The sequence below is a fragment of the Pelodiscus sinensis genome, unplaced genomic scaffold (genome assembly GCF_049634645.1).
Source record: "Pelodiscus sinensis isolate JC-2024 unplaced genomic scaffold, ASM4963464v1 ctg34, whole genome shotgun sequence".
NCBI classification, from domain to species: Eukaryota; Metazoa; Chordata; order Testudines; family Trionychidae; genus Pelodiscus; species Pelodiscus sinensis.
Window position 1 is genome coordinate 8,084,277 of NW_027465849.1, and position 17,412 is coordinate 8,101,688.

Consider the following 17,412-nt stretch of genomic DNA (forward strand, 5'->3'; position numbering starts at 1 on the left):
AGGGGAGTTTATTGCCTCTCCCGGATACAGCCCAGCACAGATGTTATCCGGTTCCAGGGCAGGCCTAGGATGCCTCAGCCCCCCTTGAGATGGGGAGCCTGGGCCCCTAAATCCCAGCCCCTTGCTTAGGCTGCTTCCTCCATGATACCAGCCAGAAACTGCCCCACTTCCAGCCCTGCCCCCCAGCCAGGGGCTGCACTGCACCTTCCTCCCTTTGTTCCCCTCCCTGGGAGGTAACCGGTCGAACAGGTTACCTGCCTGACCCACCAGCTACTCTGCTGGGCCGTGGTACAGACAGCAGCTGGGGGGGGGGGTCACCCACAGCCCACGCCTGGCACCCAGTGAGGTACCCACACTACGTCACACCTGGTCTCGGCTCTGGAAGGGGAGTGGGGCCTAGCGGTTAGAGTGGGGCAGGGGAGCTGGCAGTCCCTGCTTTCTAGGCAGCGCTACCGCGCCTCTGCCCAGCCAGGGCTGTCCATGCCCATACGCAAAACACCCAGCTCCGTGGGGCGCCACGAAACTGCCCCACACGTCCTGGTGGCCCGTGGAGCTGGGTGCTGCGTTCAGGGTGCGGTGCCCCCATCCCCTAGCCGCCCCCCCCGGCTCAGCACCGGCTCCCGCAGCCCCCATCCCCCACAGGATCTGGGGCGGGGCTCTCTCTAGGGCAGGGTTGTGCCCCATGGCATTCGTGGGTTCCCCTCGCCTTCCAGCAAGCTCCTCTTCCCAGCGCCAAACGGGTTCGACCGTCACGTGTTACTGAATCGCTGAGGCCGGTCGGCGCAGCCTGTCCTCGCACGGCCCACAGGAGACCCTACCGTGAACAATGGTGGTTACACGGGCGGGGCACAAGTGCCCCTCGTGAAAAGCAGCGGCTTCTCCCAGTCCGGGGTCAGGGGCTCGTCTCCGGCAGGGAGATCCAAGGGAATCCGGCGATCGGTTGGTAATTGTCTCCCGCTCCACGCCGGGGGGGATTCGTCCGCCCGCTGAGGTTAACGCGATGTCCGTTCATTTCTCATAAGAGCCGCCTGCTAAGCGCGTATTGATTTCAGCCCTGCGAGAAGCTGCCGGCCGCCCTGCCGCGGGGCGGGTCCAGGTGGCCCCTGTGGTTTGGGCGGTGGAGCCGGCCGGGCTCTGGGGGCGGGTCCAGGTGGCCCCTGTGGTGTGGGCGGCGGAGCAGGCCGGGCTCCGGGGGTGGGTCCAGGCGGCACCTGTGGTGTGGGTGGCGGAGCCGGCCGGGCTCTGGGGGCGGGTCCAGGTGGCCCCTGTGGTGTGGGCGGCGGAGCAGGCCGGGCTCCGGGGGCGGGTCCAGGTGGCCCCTGTGGTGTGGGCGGCGGAGCTGGCCGGGCTCCGGGGGTGGGTCCAGGTGGTCCCTGTGATGTGGGTGGCGGAGCTGGCCGGGCTCCGGGGGTGGGTCCAGGTGGTCCCTGTGACGTGGGTGGCGAAGCTGGCCGGGCTTCGGGGGTGGGTCCAGGTGGTCCCCGTGATGTGGGTGGCGGAGCTGGCCGGGCTCCGGGGGTGGGTCCAGGTGGCCCCTGTGGTGTGGGCGGCAGAGCTGGCCGGGCTCCGGGGGTGGGTCCAGGTGGTCCCCGTGACGTGGGCGGCGGAGCTGGCTGGGCTCCGGGGGTGGGTCCAGGTGGTCCCCGTGACGTGGGCGGCGGAGCTGGCTGGGCTCCGGGGGTGGGTCCAGGTGGCCCCTGTGGTGTGGGCGGCAGAGCTGGCCGGGCTCCGGGGGTGGGTCCAGGTGGTCCCCGTGACGTGGGCGGCGGAGCAGGCCGGGCTCCGGGGGTGGGTCCAGGTGGTCCCCGTGACGTGGGCGGCGGAGCAGGCCGGGCTCCGGGGGTGGGTCCAGGTGGTCCCCGTGACGTGGGCGGCGGAGCTGGCTGGGCTCCGGGGGTGGGTCCAGGTGGTCCCCGTGACGTGGGCGGCGGAGCTGGCTGGGCTCCGGGGGTGGGTCCAGGTGGTCCCCGTGACGTGGGCGGCGGAGCTGGCTGGGCTCCGGGGGCGGGTCCAGGTGGTCCCCGTGATGTGGGCGGTGGAGCCGGCTGGGCTCCGGGGGCGGGTCCAGGTGGTCCCCGTGATGTGGGCAGCGGAGCGGGCCAGGCTCCGGGGGCGGGTCCAGGTGGTCCCTGTGATGTGGGCGGTGGAGCGGGCCAGGCTCTGGGGGCGGGTCCAGGTGGTCCCCGTGACGTGGGCGGTGGAGCGGGCCAGGCTCTGGGGGCGGGTCCAGGTGGCCCCTGTGATGTGGGCGGCGGAGCGGGCCGGGCTCCGGGGGCGGGTCCAGGTGGTCCCCGTGACGTGGGCGGCGGAGCGGGCCAGGCTCCGGGGGCGGGTCCAGGTGGTCCCCGTGACGTGGGCGGCGGAGCAGGCCGGGCTCCGGGGGTGGGTCCAGGTGGTCCCCGTGACGTGGGCGGCGGAGCGGGCCGGGCTCCGGGGGCGGGTTCAGGTGGTCCCCGTGATGTGGGCGGTGGAGCCGTCTGGGCTCCGGCCCCCCCAACGCATCTGGAGCGTGGCCAGGGGGAGTTTTGCACGGCAGGGCAAGAGACCATCTCTGCCCCAGAAAGCAGCCCACGCCGAGCCCTCGTCTGTCTCCGCCGAGGCCCTGAGCGTGGCCCCGAGGGCGCAGCCTGGCGGAGGCTGCAGCCTTTTGGCGAAACGGGCCCACGGCGCAGCGCCTGAAGGAGAGGGCGAGAGGTGCTCCTGCAACGCGGCCCCCCACGTGGCTTCCCAGGGTTGCAAAATGGCGCCCCAACATGGCTGCCCCGTTTCCAAAATCGCGCTGGGCGTGAGTGGCCAAGCAGGCGGTGATGCTGGCTCTCCGGAGGGAGCCCTGAGCTTAGAGGGCCGGATCCAGGCAAGCCGGGGGCCACGTCCGGCCCCCCAGGCCTTAGATTCTCCCCCCCCCCGCCTTAGAGGCTGCTCTCTTAGAGGTGTGAATTGGGTGTGATGCTGCTGAGGTCGGGGGCAGCCGTCCGCAAGACCCCAGTGTCCCTTGACAGCTGCCCCCCTGCGCCGTAGGCGGCGTGTCCTGCGAGAGGGCGGGCCTGGGTTGCTTTTCCCACAGCCCGAGGGGAACGGCTCCTTAACGAGGGCTTTCTTGAACGGCGACGTGACGTTAAAAGTGCCGGCGACGGGGGGCTGCGTGTGCGAGATTTACAAACCCTCTTGTGCTAAGTGTTTCGAGGAGGGAAGCGCCGTTCCCTCGGGGTAATTAGGGCATAAATTGTGTTTATGACTCATAAACAGAAATGTCGCTGGCTTCATGAACTCGAGGCGTGAGCTAATAAAAGAATATTGCACTTCATCATCCGGGCGACGGAGGGAGATCGATCAGGATTACGGCCCAGGGAAACGGCGCCTGCCTGACACCCGGCTCCGCCAGCGCAGGGCTGAGAACGGAGATTCGCTGGGCGAGCGGGGCCAGAAATCCATCTGCCTTGGGGGGGATCCTGTTGGAGCCAGTGCCCCAGAGGGAATGAACAACAGGGAATCCTCGTGATCCCTCCCGTCACCGATTTCCAGACCAACAGAGACTAGGGACATCGCTACCCATCCTGGCAAACACCCATTGACGGACCGAACCTCCATGCATCTATCTAGTTCTGTTTTTGAGCCTTGTTAACGTCCTGGTCTTCACCACATCCTCTGGCGAGGAGTTCCACAGGTTGGCTGTGCGCTGCGTGAAGAAAAACTTCCTTCGGTTTGCTTTTCAGCCTGCGGCCTCTTCGTTGCATTGGTGACCCCTAGTTGCTGTGTTATGGGAACAAGTCAATCGCTTTTCCTTATTTGCTTTCTCCACACAAGCCGTGATTTTACAGCCGTCTCTCTTCTTCCCCCTTCGTCTCCTTTTCTAAGCTGGAAAGTCCCCGTCTTCTAATCGCTCTTCATATGGGACCCGTTCCAAACCCCTCATTATTTCGGTTGCCCTTTCCTGAACCTTTTCCGATGCCAAGAGAGCTGTTTTGAGATGAAGCGGCCACATCTGCCCGCAGGTTTCAAGCTGCGGGCGTCCTGTGGGTTTAGACAGAGGCAATGAGCTATTCTCCGTCCTAGTCTCTGTCCCTTTTTTAATGATTCCTCACACTCTGTTTGCTTTTTTGACTGCCGCTGCACACCTAGTGGGTGTTTTCCTCAGACTCCAAGATGGCTCTCTTAACTGGTCATAGCTAATTCCGGCCCCATCATTTTATGCCTGGAGTTGGGATGATGTTTCCTGGTGTGCATTGCTTTGCATTTATCAGCATTCAAATTCAGCTTGCAAGTTGTTGCCCTGGGTGGGTGGGGAAGCGCTGGGCTGGGTTCCCTAGGGAATGGGGTGGAATCGCCATCCCTGGAGGTTTTGAAGTTCTGGCTTGACCAAGCCCTGGCTGGGCTGATGGAGTCGGGGTTGGTCCGGTGTTGGGCAGGGAGGCTGGTTAGGCTTCAGGTAGAGGATTGCGTCCAGTTCTGGGCACCACAGTTCAGGAAAGATGGGGAGAAATTGGAGAGGGTCCAGAGAAGAGCAACAAAAAGGATGAAAGGTCGAGAGAACGTGAGCTAGGAGGGGAGACAATGAATTGGGCTTGTTTCGTTTGGAAAGGAGAAGACGGAGAGGGGACATGCGAGTGGTTTTCAAGTATCTAAAAGGGTGTCATGAGGAGGGAGAAAAATTGTTCCCCTTGGCCTCTGAGGACAGGACAAGAAGCAAGGGGCTTAAACTGCAGCCAGGGAGGTTGAGGTTGGACACGAGGAAAAACTTCCTGCCTGTCCGGGTGGTGAAACACTGGAATAAGTTGTGGAATCTCCATCCCTGGAGATATTTCAGAGCAGGTTGGACAGACACCTGTCCGGGATGGTTTAGACCAGCGGTTCCCAAACTTTTCGGCATCACGCCCCCTTTTTGATTTTTGAGAAACTCTCACCCCCCCAAACTTGATGGGGGGGCTGGGTCACCTCGTGCCCCGCCTGGAATTTCTTCATGCCCCTCCAGGGGGGCACGCCCCCGACTTTGGAAACCCATGACCTAGACGGTGCTTGGTCCTGCGGTGAGGACAGGGGACCGGATTCTGTAACTCTCGAGGTCGCTTCCGGTGCTACGATTCCATGGAAACGGCGCCGGCGAGGAAACCGGCGTGTGTGGAGGTGAAACTGACGGGGATTGGCGTTGAGCCGAGACGCGCTCTTCCCTTCCATATTTAGGAGTCTGTCCGCCGCTGACGCCGGGCGTCAGGAGGTTTTTGCGTTTGCAGGCGAGTTCTTTACCTTGCCGCGGAGCAATCGGCTGCTGTTCCCCCCCCCCGGGGTGTTTCTCATCCTGCTGCCACTTGCAGGCGCGTTCGGACCCGGGCCCGGCTTGGATTTGTGAGAAACCCAGGCCCAATCTGTGAGGCATTGGCTGTGCGTGTCCCTGTGCCGCGGTGATGCAGAGGGTTAGGGCTGTCAGTTGCGCGCCGACACCCCTGACGACCGCGGGAACTGAATTAAGGATATTATTTTGACAGCTTGACAGTAAAATCGCTGCTGTGGTTGCTGCCTCTTTATTATAAGCTTCACTCTGAAGGCGACCGCACAATTCAAAGCCAACCTGGGGGGCAGAGGAGGGGGCCGTGCTGGCGTCAGATGGATAGCTTTTGTCTACATGACTGGCTCTCCGTGTGCACAGTCGCCTCTCAGACAGGGTCGAAGTGTTGGGCCCCGGGGCTGGAAATCAGGACTCCTGGGTTCTAGTCACCGAACGGCTGCAGATTTGCTCTTGGGGGGGTGTGACATCATGGGGGGGGCTGTCTGCTCTGTCGTGCAATCCTTTATTAATACAAAAGCAGAGTTATTCACGGAGCCTCGTTAAAGGTGCAGGGGTTCCCTTCGAGGGGCAGGGGCCCCAACTGCCGTTGGCCAGGAGCCTCGGGGAAAGTCACGGCAAGGCCCAGGGTCTAGTACCAACGACGGGTCGTGGCCCAGCACTGGGGTGTGGAATGTCAGACATGGATCTCGGCCGGGGTCTGGGGGCGCCCGGCCCGACGGGCCCTGATCTCGGCCGGGGTCTGGGGGCGCCCGGCCCGACGGGCCCTGATCTCGGCCGGGGTCTGGGGGTGCCCGGCCCGACGGACCCTGATCTCGGGGGGGTCTGGGGGTGCCCGGCCCGACGGGCCCTGATCTCGGGGAGGGTCTGGGGGGCGCCCAGCCCGACGGGCCCTGATCTCGGCCGGGGTCTGGGGGCGCCCGGCCCGACGGGCCCTGATCTCGGGGGGGTCTGGGGGCGCCTGGCCCGACGGGCCCTGATCTCAGCTCCTTGTCCCTGCCCAGGGACCAGCGAGATGCTTCCCAGTGACTCTCCCAGCTGTGCTTTTGGGCTCCTTGTTCCTGGATTCCTCCCCGCAAGGGCCCCATTTAACCCCCCCCCTCCCCTCCAGCTCCAGTTTTAGCCAAATGGCAGCAGAATCCTAGAATTGGCAGGGACCTTGAGAGGCATCAGGTCCTGCCCCCTGCCCCCTGCCCCCACGGCAGGACCAAGCACCGTCCAGACCATCCCTGACAGGTGTCCGTCCAACCTGCTCTGCAATATCTCCAGGGACGGAGGTTCCACAACCCCCCCAGGCAACTTATCCCAGTGTCTACCCGCCCTGACAGGTAGGAAGTTTTCCCTCATGTCCAACCTCAACTTCCCTGGCTGCAACCAAGGGGACCAATTTTTCTCCCTCTTCTTTGCAACATCCTTTTAGGTACTTGAAAGCCGCTGGCATGTCCCCTCTCAGTCTGCTCCTTCCCAAACTGAACAAGCCCCGTGTGACGTAGTGGGGGTACCTGGCTGGTTTCTATGCTGCTGGCTCTGGGGGAACCCCCACTGGCTGCCGTGGGTACCACGACCCAGCAAAACAGGATGAGTCACTATGCAAACCAGTGGCCAGACACCCCCCATGGAGAGGAACAAAGGAAGGTGGAATGCTGCCTTGGCTGGGGGGCAGGGCTGGAAGTTAGGGAGTTGGTTGCTGGCTGTCGGAGGGCATGGAGGAGAGCCTAGGAGAAGGGGCTGGAGTTTAGGGGCCCAGTCTCCCCCATCTCAAGGGGGCCTGAGGCATCCTAGCCCAGTTCCTGTAACCAGATTCCATCTGTGCTGCGCTGTGCTGGAGGAGCAATAAACCACCCTCAATTCCACTGGCTGGTGCAGTCTGTTTGTGCCATTTCGTGGTGCAGGAGACGAGGAACCCCCAACGCGCCGTCACACTGGTGTCAGGAGTGGGATGCACTGCACCCCGTGGATGAAGCTCCCAGCGGCAAGCGACAAGGCGCAGTAGAAGCAAGAGCCCTGGAGCCAGGCGTACTGGAGACAGAGCGAAGCGGTTCCTGGGAATCGTGGGGCGCTGCAGCACTAGACTGGTGAGTCTGCACCGAGGGGCCCAGCGGGCAGATGGCCTACGCCCGACTCTTGAAGGCAGAGCTGGTGGGGCTGTGCAGAGAGAGGGGCTTGCCTGTGCGGAAAGCAACCAAGGCCCAGCTGATTACCCAGCTGGAAGAGAATGACCAGCCACAGGGCCAGGATCTTGTCCCCAGGGGAAGCAGCCAGACCCCCCCTGACAGTGTGTCAGGCTCAGAGAGGGGGAGGAGCGCTGGAACCCACCGGAGAGATGAGACAGCGTCTCCCGGGAGGCCTGCAAGCCGTAGCCCATCTAGGGCAGGGGCCAGCCCAGCGGAGCTGCGGCGGCTGGAGATCCAGCTGCGGATCAGGGAATTGGAAGTAGAGGACCGAGAGAAGGAGCGCCAAGATCGAGAGAGGCAGCGGCAGCATGAGCTGGCCATGGCAGAGCGGAGAACCGGCGGGGCACCGGCTGCGCCAAGTGCGGATGGGCCCCAGGGTCCCAGGACTGCCAGACGCTTGGAGAGGCTCATGGTGGCCCAATTGAAGGACATGGGTGACATAGACGGGTTCCTCAGCTCCTTTGAGAGGGCCTGTGGACTGCAACGGGTTCCCCCAGCTGACTGGCTGCAGGAGCTCATCCCCGCACTGAGCCAGGAGGCGGCCGGAGTGCTCAGTCAGCTGGAGGACCTACAGCCAGGGGATTACAACCGAGTCAAGGAGGCCCTGCTGCACAAGTTCGGGCTGACCCCCGAGATATACAGGAAGAAGTTCCGGGGGGTACAGAAAGGGCCACGGGAGACCTATGTGGACCTGGCCTCCCGCCTGGCGCAATACTGCCGCAAGTGGGTGTCTGGAGTTGGAGCCCAGACCGCAGAGGAGCTGCTCAAGCTGGTCATGATGGAGCAGTTCTATGAAGCGTGCCCACCCAAACTGAGGCTGTGGCTCAAGGACCAGAGACCAGAGAACCCCCAGGAGGCCGGGAGACTGGCGGATGAGTTCACGGAGAGCCGGTCCGGGTGTGAACGGGAGTCCCGGAGAGAAAGGGAACCGCGCAGAGACCGGATCTCGGCTGAGCGACGGAGGGAGTCAACTACGGGGCGAGACCAAGGAACAGGTCGTCTGCGCCCCAGAGAACCAGCCAGGGCCTGGACAGAGACAGCCCAAAGCCTAACTTGCCATCGCTGTGGGCAAAAAGGCCACAAGAGGGCTCAGTGCACCAGGTCCCAGGACCGGGGACTGTCCAGGGTTAACTGGCTGGGGCGGGAGGAAGGGCAGGCTGCCCCAGAGGCAGGGGCGGGCAGGCAAACCTCAGCTCAGAGAGAGGGGAAGGATGCTCAGTGCACCTCCCCTGGGAGGTCTGATTCTCAGGAGGCGGATTTCTCCGTGTACCGGGTGGGGGCAGGACGGCCCCTGCGGAGCGAGTGCCTCATACCCCTGGAGGTGGATGGTAGGAAGGTGACGGGCTTCTGGGACACGGGGGCGGAGGTGACTCTGGCCCGATCTGACATAGTGGCCCAGGAGCGGATACTACCCCACGCGCAGCTGACCCTGAAGGGCATAGACGGGTCCCCGTTTAAGGTGCCTGTAGCCAGGGTGCATCTGAAATGGGGGGCGAAGGAAGGCCTCAAGGAAGTGGGGGTGCACCCGCACTTGCCCACCGAGGTGCTGATGGGGAACGACCTAGAGGAGTGGCCCCATGAATCCCAGCGGGCTCTAGTCACTACCCGGAGCCAGAGCCAGCGGGGGGCTGACAACGTGGGTCCAGGGAAGGACTCCTGGCAGCGTCCTCAGGGTCCCATCCCAGTGGACACGGGGTCCAGCCAGGCTGGGACTCCGGACCTAGGCAGAGGTGGGGGACAGGTCCCGATCCCTGCCTCAGCAGCTGAATTCCAGGCTGAGGTGCAGGCAGACCCCTGCTTGCAGAGGCTGAGGGACCAGGCTGGCCTCCGTGCAGCTCAGCCCCGGGGGAGAGGTGGCCAGGAGAGATTCCTGCGGGAGCGTGGGCTCCTGTTCCGTGAGTGGCTTCCCCCCAGGAAGGTGAGGGCATGGAGGGTAGAGCGGCAGCTGGTCGTCCCCCGAAAGTATCGCCTCAAGCTGCTGTATTTGGCCCACGATTTCCCCATTGGGGGCCACCGGGGGATCCGGAGCACCCGGCTGAAGCTGCTCCAGCACTTCTATTGGCCGGGAATCTTTACAGCCGTGCAGCGGTACTGCCGGTCCTGTGACTCCTGCCAGAGGGGCGGGAAGGCCCAAGACAGGAGGAAAGCGGCTTGGGGGTCTCTACCCCAGATAGACCCTCTGGGCTGGCTGAGAGAGTTATGGGAGGGGAAGTCCTCCCTGGATGGAGCATCGGGGGTGGAAGCCGCCCTGGCTGTCCAGAGAAGGCTCGCTGGGCTCATGGCCCCGGCCCGAGAGACCCCGGCCAGAGATCAAGGCCAGCGGAAGGGTGGGTGTGACCCCCGAGGACAGGCCTGGGCCAGTCACCCTGGAGCGGGGCGGCGAGTGGACAGAGGGAAGCCAATTCATGTGGGGCCTCGCCACGGCCGGCCCGAGTCAAGGGGAGCACCCATGTCCCCAGGGCGGGTTCCCACGCAGAGGACCCGAACTTCCCTAGGTCACGAGCGGAGTGACCCTGCTCAGTTCGCTCTCGGAGGGGGGAGAACTGTGACGTAGTGGGGGTACCTGGCTGGTTTCTATGCTGCTGGCTCTGGGGGAACCCCCACTGGCTGCCGTGGGTACCACGACCCAGCAAAACAGGATGAGTCACTATGCAAACCAGTGGCCAGACACCCCCCATGGAGAGGAACAAAGGAAGGTGGAATGCTGCCTTGGCTGGGGGGCAGGGCTGGAAGTTAGGGAGTTGGTTGCTGGCTGTCGGAGGGCATGGAGGAGAGCCTAGGAGAAGGGGCTGGAGTTTAGGGGCCCAGTCTCCCCCATCTCAAGGGGGCCTGAGGCATCCTAGCCCAGTTCCTGTAACCAGATTACATCTGTGCTGCGCTGTGCTGGAGGAGCAATAAACCACCCTCAATTCCACTGGCTGGTGCAGTCTGTTTGTGCCATTTCGGGGTGCAGGAGACGAGGAACCCCCAACGCGCCGTCACACCCCGTTCTTTCTGCCTTCCCTCCTAGCTCATGTTCTCTCGACCTTTCATCATGTCTGTTGCTCTTCTCTGGACCTTCTCCAATGCCTCCCCATCGTTCCTGAAACGTGGGGCCCAGGACTGGACACAATCCTCCAGCTGAGGCCTAATCAGTGCTGAGCCAAGCGGAAGAACGACTCCTCGGTTCTTGCTCGCCACACTCCTGCTCACGCAGCCCAGAGGGATGCCCCGGTCTCTGGCTGTCGGGCAGCCGGGCACCTGGCTGGCCCCCACCGGACACGCCCTGTTTGGTGATACCTCTCCCCCCCCAACCACCCTCGGCTCCGACCCAGCTGCGCCGCCACACGCCTGTTTGACGGAGGGCGCCCGGGAGGGAGGTAGCCCTGCGGTTATTTTTGTAGCAAAGCAGCCAGCGAGTGACTGAGTTCCTTAACATCCCAGCTAACCCTCTGCCTGGTCCCCCGGGCCAGCACTTGAAATAATTATTCTGCACAACAGAGAAGCCGTAAATGAAAGGAACAGGGTAGAATTTAATTAGATCAATTAGGCCCTTTATTGTGGCACCAAAACAAGGCACGCCGGTTTAGCGGCATTATCGTTAAATAACTGGGGCGCAGGCGTGATTTGCATAGTTAGCCATCGCCCGCCCGCCTGCCTTGTTCCCCGCCCCGGGGGAGAGAGGATCTCCGGGGTGACAGTCTTGTTTGCGGCCCGGCCCGGCCTTGCTAGCTTACGGCTCTCGTGACCCAGTGTCTTGTGCTCTGGTAACGTCCTGCGAATCATGGCACCCAGAGACGGCAGGGCTGTGGAAATGGTTCCAGATCCCAGAGGGGAAACTGAGGCAAAGAGAGATGAAGGGTCTCTGCAGAGAGAGCCTATAGGAATGACCCTTCAAGGTCCCTTCCAGTTCTAGGAGATAGGTAATCTCATTTAATTTAGATTAAATCCCAACTAAATCAACCCAGCCAGGGCTTTGTCAAGCCAAGACACTACAGGTCTTTTTCTGCCCCACGGCCAGGGTCTGCCCCACGGCAGGAACGGCATCCTGAAACAACCCAGCGCTGCCCCCTGCCTCCACGTTCCTCCGCCGCTGCGCATTTGGCTCCGTGTCCCGTTATAGACAATGGACGGAGCCGTGAAGGCAGGAGTCACTGTCGTTATTCCCGTTTCACACGGGGAGCTCATCCGGCTTCAGCAACTCTGAACCCGAAATCTCCATGCCAGGGCCGTGACGTGCGAGCCGGCGCGGCCGCTGGAGAGAAGACCCAAGCCGGCTCGTGTCCCATCTCCCGGGGTCCACGCTGCAGAAAACACACCATCACCACTGCTGTTTTCCCAGGCCGAGCGCGAACTGCGTGCCTGCGATTAAAACACACAGTGAGCAAGCGGTTTACATGCCAGAAAATTAAATAAGGCTGCTACGGCCATAAAGGAGCAGGATTAATTTTGCTGGCGTGCTGCTAATGAAGGCAACAAAATTAAACCCGAGGCCATAAAAATGTTGGGTCTCCTTTTTAATGAAGCCATCAATCTCGTAACCCCTACAAAAAACCAAACTGGCGGCCTGCTGACGTCGGCAGACTGCGGAGCCGGAGTCGGAGGCAGGCTGAGCGGAAGCGCTGGGTGTGGAGGGGTCTGGAGGGGTGACCGGCGGGGGGGGGAGGGGTGAAGGGCCCGTCTGGGACCTAGGAGAACTGGTGCCTCGTGGCACAGAGCGGAAAGGCAGAACGGGTCCCCCGAGCTGTGTGGTGGGGGGGGGGAGGGGGAGAGGCTTCAGCACACGGCCCCTGCCCCTGCTGGATCTGCGGAGGCTAGGCAGCATCATTTCTCAGCTCCCCTTGGCCAGTTTCTGACCAATAGGAGCGGAGAGATTTTGCTGGGGGCGGGGGCAGCGTGTGAGTTTTCCTTCCCCCATTTTGGTTTGAACACGGCGTAAAACAGCCGAACGGCGGCGCCTGCTCACGCCGTGTGACTTTGGACAAAGTTCCTGTGGACCACCGAAAAAGTCACCGTGGACCACCCGTGGTCCACGGACCACCAGTTGAGAACCACAGCTTTAAAGGTAAGGTCCGTGCAGGGTCACGGTTCCCAGGGGCGGTTTTAGATGCCGCTCGTCGCGGAATCGAACTCGGAATGGGAACACGCCGGCATCTCCCGGCGCCGCTCGACACGCGCTTCTCTTCCCAGTCGGCCTTGTTAGCACATGTCTAACGAGGAGGAGGGAACCGCAAATGGGTAAGTCTGGTTTGTATCGGGCCACAGAGGGGAGGCGAGAGCTGACAGACGGTATCTGTGAAAATCCATCTGACCTTTAGCCACGCCACTGCCGTGTGCGCATCTCCTCCCCCCCGCCTCCTTCGGGGTTGTACCGTGCCATTTAAATTCATGTTCTCTGGGTTTTTGACACATGAAAGAGAACGGCCTGTCTGAGCCGCGGCCTAGACTTTAAACACAAAGGCAGCGGAGACTTTTAAGCTTCCGACGGGGGAAAGCCCCCCCGGGCAAACGCTCTTCCCAAGACGAGCCGGGGCGGGGGGAGGGGTGCCTACCCAAACCCCTCGCACGCGCTGACTTGGGGGTTTAAAACGGCGTGCGTGAAACTGACGCGGCCCCCCCCCCCTGCGGACGTGACTAGGGATCTGCATGGGGCTTGCTGCTGGTTTCAAATGGATGGGCGCCACCGCGGCGTGGTGCTGCTTTAATGACTTTACCATAAAGCTCGTTAACCCACCCAATTAAGGGTGCAGAAACAGGTCTCGGGACAGCTCTGGGGGAGGGGTCGGGTCTGAATGGCCGAGGCGGGGTGCCCGTGTGTGTGTGTTGGGGGGGGCGGGCATCTTTCCGTGCTTAATTTGAACAAGCGGCTTGGGCCCTGCCCACCTTCTGCACATGCCGCGCCCCCCACCCCTGACTCCTGCAACCCCCCACCCCTTCAGCCTCCTACCCGGAGCATAAGGGCCGGGGTAAATGTGCCAGTGAATCAATCCAATACATCAATCTTTCCCCCGGCGATGGTTGGCGGTGGGTGTTCCAAGCCAGGCAGCTTCCATGGGGGGCAAATGGACGGCCCCGGGCATGGGGCAAGCCAGTTGCTTTGCTGGGGCAATCGAGGGAATGCTCCCGCGGAGATGCCAGCTTCTAATTAGCAGCCGGAAAGCTGCTGTCCTGAGAATCCAAGGTTATCTGGGAGCCCTGGGAGTGATTAACAAGTGAGACAAACCAGAGCCTTGGAAATCAAATGTGCAGAAAACCAGGTCAGCCTTAGTGGGAGGGTAAATAAGGGAAGGTGGGTTTTTCCCCTCCTTCTGCAGGCGGGAGCTGGAAGAGCCCCGTGACTCACTGCAATAATGCATAAAAGCCAGTCTGGGTTTAGGGATTTATTGAAGGGGCTTCGTTGATACCTGCCAGGGGACCCCCATCAAATTAGCCTTACATGAAATTAAAGGGCAGAGCAGATGTTAAGAACGGCCACATGGGCTCAGAGCCAAAGTTTATCTAGTCCTGTGTCCTGTCTGCTGACAGCGGCCAATGCCAGGGGCCCCCAAAGAACAGAAAATAATCCAGTAATCCATTCCCAGCCTGTGACAAACAGAGACGAGGGACACCCTCCCTACACATCCTAGCTAGTAAGTATTGATGGGCCTAGCCTCCATGAATTTATCTAGCTCTTTCTGGAACCCTAGTAAAGTCCCAGTCTTCACCACATCCTCTGGCGAGGAGTTCCGCAGGTTGGCTGTGCGCTACGTGAAGAAAAACTTCCTTTGGTTTGTGTTTACTCCTGCTGCCTCTTCATTTCATTGGGTGACCCCTCGTTCTTGTGTTTCGGGAGCAAGGAAATCACGTTTCCCTTATTCACTGTGTCTGCACCGGTTGTGATTTTATAGACCTCGGTCCTGTCCCCCCTTCGTCTCCTCGTTTCTAAGCTGAAAAGTCCAGGTCCTTTGGATCTCTCTGCGTATGGCCGAGTGTAGGTCTCTCGGGCAGCTCAGCCTCCATCAATCATTTTAACACTGTTCCTCAGGGGTTGGATTGCTGCTGAATGTCACCGCGTGTGTTCACTCGGCGTGGAAGGGCTCCCCAGCGTGGGAAGCGTCTGACCGCACACCTGCCGTTCACTCATCCCTCACGTGCGCCGGGCCCCTCCCACCTCGCCTGTCCGCCGACGGCGCTGGACTCGCGCCGGCACACGGAAGGGGGTCTCCTTGGAGGCGACGGGGCCGAGCGAGGCCGCCGCAAACGAAGGCGAAGGACAAAAGGAGAACGAGGCCGCGGCAGAGGAGGGGGCTGCGGGAGGTGTTGGCCACCAGCTGGTCAGAAAATGTCAGAGGATCCCAGGGCGGGAAGAGCCCTCAGGAGGCACCGGGTCCAGCCCCCAGGACCAGCCCGACTCAATCAGCCCAGCCAGAGTTTGGCCAAGCCGGGACTTAAACACCCCTAGGGATGGAGATTCCCCCCCCCCCCGGGAACCCAGCCCAGCGCTTCCCCACCCGCCTGGGGAAATCGTTTCTCCTAATCTCCAACCTAGACCCCCCCATTGCACCGTGAGCCCATCGCTCCTCGTTCTGCCCGTGCCGTAGTGGGGGGGGCTGTCGGCGCTGTAACTCGGGGTCCCCCTGCGCTGGGCTGGGAGATTCCCACTGACCCCCCCCACACGTGGATTAACCCAGACACCTAAGCTCAGCCTGGGGCGATACCAGGGGATTACCAGGGGGAGAGACAAAGGGAAGGAGGTGGACACCGACAGGCGGCATGGGGGGAAGGGTCAGTGGCTGACTGGGAAACGTGAAGGAGTCAGCCTAAACTGAGGGATGGAGGTCTGGGGGGGGGGGGATGGACCCCCCCACCCCAAGGGGTCTGAGGCATCCTGGTCCAGACTCCTGTAGCCACATCACGTCTGTGCTGGGCTGTCGCCTGGAGGAGCAATAAACCCTCTTTATTCTCTGGCTGGCGGAGCCTGTTCTTGCTGCTCCGGGGCTGCAGGATTTGGGGGACCCCCGACTCGGTGTCACACTGCCATCCACCCCCCTGAGAACAGCCTCTCGCCAGCCTCTTTGGACCCCCCTGCAGGGAGCTGCAGGCTGCTCTCAAATCCCCCCTCCCTCTTCTCTTCTGAAGACTGAACAAGCCCCAATCCCTCGGCCTCTCCTCATCGGTCACGTGCTCCAGCCCCCGAATCATTTCGGTCGCCCCCCGCTGGACCCTCCCCAATGCGCCCACGTCCTGACTGTAGTGGGGGGCCCAGAACGGGACACAACCCTCCAGATGTCCTCTCTGCCCGTCGTTTGCCGGGGACATGGCACTGTGTTCTGTCCGGCCCTGTGCAGCTGTGTCTTCCTAATGACGTTCCTGGGGATTTGACAGCCGCCTTCAGCTACCTGCAGGGGGGCTCCGAAGAGGAAAACTCGTGGTGACAGGTTCAGAAAAGGGCAACAAAAATGATTCGGGGTTTGGAACGGGTCCTGTATGAAAAGAGATTAAAAGACGGGGACTTATCAGCTTAGAAAAGAGGAGACTCAGGGGAGAGGAGAGAGAGGTCCATAAAATCATGACTGGGTGGACAAAGTGAATAAGGAAAAATTATTTACTTATTCCCGTAATGTAGGAACTAGGGGTCACAAAATGAAATGAAGAGGCAGCCGGTATAAAGCAAACCCAAGGAAGTTTTTCTTCACTCGGCGCATAGCCAACCTGTGGAACTCCTCGCCAGAGGATGTGGTGAAGGCTAGGACCTGAAAAAGTTCCAAAAAGAGTCAGATAGATTCATGGAGGTTCAGTCCATCAGTGGCTCTTAGCCAGGATGGGTAGGGATGGTTTCTGCTTGTCTGGAAAGGGGTGACAGGGGAGGGGTCACGTGAGGATTCCCGGTTCTGTTCCCTCCCTCTGGGGCGCCCGGCATCGGTCCCTGTGGGCAGACAGGACACTGGGCTGGACAGACTCTTGGTCTGATCCAGCCTGGCCGTTCTGATGTTCTGATGATCAGGGAGGTTCCGGCTGACGGGAAAAGGGCGAAGGTCGTGCCTGTCTTCAACCCGGGGAAGACGGAGAATCCGGGGAGCCACAGCCCGGTCAGCCTCGGCTCATGGAAAAACCCTGGAGGGGCTCCCCGCAGAGTCCACGTTGAGGCAGGTGGAGGAGAGGGAGGTGCGAGGAGGAGCCACACTTTCCGTCTCCGCTGCCGGCGCAAAGCGGATGGGCGCACAGGAAAGGAGCGAGCCATGTGTGAAAGGGGGGGGGGGGGGGTTTCTTCTCAGGAGCACAGAGCTCTGGGTTCGAGCCTCCGCGCGGACACTGCGAAATTGCATCCCCCCCCTTCTGTGCCCCATGGCACATGCCAGGCCACCCCGGGAGAGGTGAGTGCATTGGGGTTCATGGAGCAGGGTGGCCACTCCTGCTCCGGGCATAAAAAGGGTTAAAACAGCCCTGGGAGAGGGCCAATCACAAGAGGCCTAGTGGCAGCCAATCAGAACCCAAGAGGGCTGTATAAAAGAGAGGGCTGGTGGGCTGAGCTCGTTTCTGCTCCAGCCCTGGAGGAGGAAGGACCTAGCTGTTTGCTAGTATTGAGGGGGGCTCAGGGAGGACTCCAGGGTGTGGGGGCACTGGCGAGGGCAGTACTTGGAGGCAAGGGCGCCGCAGTCTGGGAGGGGCGCAGGTCCTAACACAAGGTGGCAGAGCCGTTAACAGGGAACAGCACGAAATTCCCAGGATCATATCCCAGGCAGCCTGGCACCCACCCCTCTACTCGGCACACTCCCCTCCCCACCTCCGGGCTTAAACCTAAGAATGCTGGCCCCCCCAAACCCCTGCTCTAACCACTAGACCCCACTACCCTCCCTGGCCAATATGGCCTCCGCGCCGCAGTGCGAAGCAGGCGTAGCCGTGTCCGTTGCAAACCCACCGCTCAGCCTCCTCCCTGGAGGTCTGATGCTTCGTCTTAGCACGGCGTGAGGGGGAAGGGGCGAGCGAGCCCCCCGATAACAC